The 5,277-nt window shown below is 39.0% G+C and overlaps 1 long non-coding RNA gene across 1 annotated transcript in view; it reads right to left on the minus strand.

Moving 5' to 3' along the window:
• Positions 1 to 1,837: 1,837 nt before the first annotated feature.
• LOC139580506 (uncharacterized) overlaps positions 1,838 to 5,277 on the minus strand; it is a 26,218-nt gene continuing 22,778 nt past the window's right edge. Inside the window, exon 2 of the long non-coding RNA XR_011676054.1 lies at positions 1,838 to 4,240. This is a non-coding gene — a long non-coding RNA (uncharacterized lncRNA). The remainder of the gene's footprint in view (positions 4,241 to 5,277) is intronic.

A 5,277-nucleotide genomic window follows, 5' to 3' on the forward strand; every position in this document is an offset into this window, starting at 1 on the left:
GTCCCAAGACAACCCAGGAACAGGCATGTAGAATGAGGCTTCAATACTGCTACATTTCTATGGAGTGTGTTGCTATTTCAACCCAGCAGGCAAAGCTCGTTGTAATGACGTTGTTGGTTATAATATGGTTGTAATCAAGTCTTTTCAACCCATTTTGCCCACTGGGAATGTTGTTTAGCAGACAGAAAGGATCAACCATTATGCCATTTCTACCATACATATTTAATATATCTGTGTCACGGTTGTAATAATCGTTTACCTTACCACTCATTATCATAATGACAACTCAACAAAGGTCATGATGTGATGTGTTTCACCCTATCAATACAAAACTCTTAGTAACACTTTATTTAGATAGTCCATCTGTAGATGCTCTACAGACTATCTACAGACTCAGTAATATTTCAACTAACTATCTTCTAACCCTAACCTTAACCCTTACCCTAACCCTAATCTTAACCCTAACCCTTATTCTAAACCTAACCCTAACCTTATTCCTTACCCTAACCCTAATCTTAACCCTAACCCTTATTCTAAACCTAACCCTAACCTTATCCCTTACCCTAACCTTAACCCTTACCCTAACCCTAATCTTAACCCTAACCCTTATTCTAAACCTAACCCTAACATTATCCCTTACCCTAACCTTAATCTTAACCCTAACCCTTATTCTAAACCTAACCCTAACCTTATCCCTTACCCTAACCCTAATCTTAACCCTAACCCTTATTCTAAACCTAACCCTAACCTTATCCCTTACCCTAACCCTAATCTTAACCCTAACCCTTATTCTAAACCTAACCCTAACCTTATTCATTACCCTAACCCTAATCTTAACCCTAACCCTTATTCTAAACCTAACCCTAACCTTATTCCTTACCCTAACCCTAATCTTAACCCTAACCCTTATTCTAAACCTAACCCTAACCTTATCCCTTACCCTAACCCTAATCTTAACCCTAACCCTTATTCTAAACCTAACCCTAACCTTATTCCTTACCCTAACCTTAATCTTAACCCTAACCCTTATTCTAAACCTAACCCTAACCTTATCCCTTACCCTAACCCTAATCTTAACCCTAACCCTTATTCTAAACCTAACCCTAACCTTATCCCTTACCCTAACCCTAATCTTAACCCTAACCCTTATTCTAAACCTAACCCTAACCTTATTCCTTACCCTAACCCTAATCTTAACCCTAACCCTTATTCTAAACCTAACCCTAACCTTATGCCTTACCCTAACCCTAATCTTAACCCTAACCCTTATTCTAAACCTAACCCTAACCTTATTCCTTACCCTAACCCTAATCTTAACCCTAACCCTTATTCTAAACCTAACCCTAACCTTATCCCTTACCCTAACCCTAATCTTAACCCTAACCCTTATTCTAAACCTAACCCTAACCTTATCCCTTACCCTAACCCTAATCTTAACCCTAACCCTTATTCTAAACCTAACCCTAACTGTAACCTTAGCAAGCTGTTTCTTATCAACCCATAGTTTGTTGATAGTATGACCATCTGTTGAGAACATATAGATGGACTATCCAAATAAAGTGTGACCAAACTCTTAACGGGTTTAGAAAACCACACAATTGTTTTACCCACATATTTACAGAAAACAAAAAATGTTTTTGCTTCATTAAAACCCATACCTCGAAACTCACATTGACATGGTTGTTTAAAAGTCCTGATTGCAGAAAAACCCTTCCCTGCCATTCAAGACAGAAACAGAGTATCCAATCAGGTCAAAAACATTCAAGACAGAAACAGAGAATCCAATCAGGTCAAAAACATTCAAGACAGAAACTGTGAAATCTGTTAAAACGCAAAGCAAAAAGAAAGTTTTTTTAATGTGTTCACCACTTCACAGGGGAAAAATACATTAAACTCTCAACAACATCAACAAACAGAAAAACGGCATAGCATGGAACTGTGTCCTTTTAAAGGCAAGTCTGTTTGTTGTCTTGCCTTTTTAGAACGATACGATTTACCAGTAGCTAGAGATGCCCATGACAAACATAGGTTGGTGGTAACCGTTAGATAGATCACGTAAGAGTTTGACTAAAACCATGGAAACGCCACGCACGTGTCCTCCGTGGAGGATAGATCTAGAATCTCCTCATTGTCCCCCAGGAAAATGAGCCTAAATTTAGTCTATATGTGTATATTTCACACTATGTTGAGGTCAAAATAAAAGTATAATGCTTGTATGGTTTTAACCTCGAATACATGTTCATTTCATCGCCATCAATCAACTGCATTACACGTCAACTTCCACCACCACCAGCTATGCTCCACCATTACCAGCTTATCCGAACGGGAGTCACTAGTTAGCAAATAAATATGTAAACCTGAAAAGGACAACTTCTAAATAGTATGCAGCAAAACAGCCAAATACTGTATATCCAAATCAGATTTTAGTAACTACATTGTTGGCCTGTTAGAACACATCATTTATGACGGATTTGACAAATAATAACTTTGTCGGATCAGCATTTTTGAATGAGTGCCAATGACGGCGTCCTTGTGCTGTCTCCAACGGTCTGCGTTCCATTGATGTCTTACCATATGTTTTGGTAGTGGCAGAGTTACTTCTCATGGCTTTCTCAAGGTAAACAATAACACTTTGTTACTGAGGGCCACCAACCTGAATAAAGGTTTACAGCTTTATTCCAGTGAGTCCAGGGAACTGCAAACTGACTCTAGATCAGAATGCTCTAAAAACAAATGGTGTCGTCTCATATATGGTTTCAGAGAAAAGGGATTCTGACTGACACTGTCTCGTGTCTATGACATCATTAATCACAGAGGTACTATATAGGAATGTTTAATGAACCATAGATACTGACCCTTAGTTTAAAATAACTATGTGGTTGTTTAAAGTTACAATCTGTTACTTTCAATTCCAGTCCGAAGTGCTGCCACTGAACTTGTGTATATAAAGTGAAGAGAGTGTTTACCTAACCGGTAGATTTTTGTTTAGCGTCTTGGCCAAGCGTGTTTGCAATACATCGAGTAGCCATTGAGGACATTCAAGTTACAGATTGTATCCTTAAAACGTTGTATTCAAATTAATTGACTTTATATCGCTCTGAATAGAAGTGTCACATACAATGCATATCCCTGTCTATCTGGGTTGAATGATCAGTCATTTAGTGACAAATTCAGGACATCGGCTACCACTTTAAAAATGGCTGTGTTACAGTTTGTATTACATAGGCACCAAAGACTGTCTGGCATCACCCAAAGCTGGGAAACCTTTCAATTGGCTGACATATTTGTCTTTCCTCTCCCTGTTTCTGCATGGAACTGAGTGCCGAAAACATAGTTGAATATCTAAACGTATGTAAACATACGTTACATTTGCATATATTTACTATAGATATCAATATATGTTTATGAGCTACTCACTGAGCACCGAAGCTGTTGCACAGATAACTTCCAGGCGTTTAGAAAATATATTGTATGAATATATTTATTATATATTTGTATACATAGTAGTGTATGTATTGCAGCCCTGACCCTCTGGACTGATATAGTGGTGATGAGTTTGTTTCTTGTACTCTATGACTATCATTGTAACGGATATCACCGCTCTGGGTAACACTGACATCACTTAGTTAGATTGTAGGATTGTGGTTCACAAAAGGAGTCTCTATAGTACACTGCTTTTTAAAAGAGCCCTATGGGCCCTCGTCAGAAGAAGTGCACTATAAACGGAATAGGGTGCCATTTGGGACGCACCCAAACTGCATGGCGATCGCTAGCAATATCCAATGGTTTTCTGACTGCTGCGGGGTCAAAGTACACATATCAAACACTCAGTAACCTCCAAGACATTGTCAGATTAAAAACACACACACACACACACACACACACACACACACACACACACACACACACACACACACACACACACACACACACACACACAGAGACACATGTACACACACAGAGAGACGCACGTACACACACAGAGACGCACGTACGTACACACACACACACGCACACACACACACACACACACACACACACACACACACACACACACACACACACAGGCTTAGAGTCCTAAGCCATCTGTAGAAGTCTCTCAGTCTTCCAAAATTCCACAACCAATATTATTTTCGTTTTAAAATGCTCTGTTTTCCCAAGTTTAGTATTCCCATTTTCCCATTCTCCACATGTCCACAGGTCTCTGGTTCCAGTGCTTCACTGCTGGACCTGCTTCAAGCTGAAATAGAGGAGAGAGAGAGAGAGACAGAGAGACAGAGAAGTCAGTAAGATTTCAGCAAGTGCCTCGCAACCTCAGGCCCATGGACCAGAAATCTGTGGGATATTGATACCATTCTAAAAAAGATGTTCAGCAGATTTAAAGGAGCTTCTCTGGAGAAGTCAAAAGGAAATGTCTAACACCAGACACATTTTGAGGTGGGCTATCCCTTTAACCATCTGTGATGATGTCATATTTAAATCACTGAAGTCTACCGAAAGTCAGCCTCAAATATACAAATATACAAACTCGGATGCCTGGGTTTTTTGGAAGACATTTGTTTTAAAGAGGGACGAGAAAAGACTTCAGAGTACAAAACCATCAATAGAAGGAATTATACAATAATCCGATTTCACAATCTTCTCCTCATTATGCTGTCAGTTGTTAATGCTTCCCATTCCAGCTGTTCACCCATTTAAAACAAAAGCAGGGAGATAGGGAGTGTAAATCCCTCTGGTTTTTAGATGCAGTAATTACCGAGGGATTCTGGGTTTATCATGTCTCTGGTGATTATGTTTAAACGTGTCCTACGCTAGCCGCATTCTCTGCCATTATCACACAGAGACAAAGAGACGCCACAGGCGGCCATTTAAAAAAAAAAATCTATTAAAACAAAGAGATAAGTGTGATTTGGGAGTGTTATTACGTAACAAAGATAGTTGCTAGTGAAAGTCTACACACCCCTTGCACAGTCTTCACAATTTGCTAAAAATTGATTACATTAAATGTTTTTCCTATTGATCTACACAATCTACTCCACAAGGGAAAATGTTCCAAATTACTAAGAAATACAACATTACGATATGTCTTCACACCCCAGAGTTAATACCTTGTGAAAGCACCTTTGGCAGCCATTACAGCTGTGAATAATTGCTTTATATAGAGTCTACCAACCTTACACAACTCTTACGGCAACATACACTGAGTGTACAAAACATGTACATTATGCTAATTTCCATGACATAGACTGCCCAGGTGAATAGAGATGAAAAGTTATG

Source organism: Salvelinus alpinus, chromosome 7 (assembly GCF_045679555.1).
Source record: "Salvelinus alpinus chromosome 7, SLU_Salpinus.1, whole genome shotgun sequence".
Taxonomy (NCBI): Eukaryota; Metazoa; Chordata; class Actinopteri; order Salmoniformes; family Salmonidae; genus Salvelinus; species Salvelinus alpinus.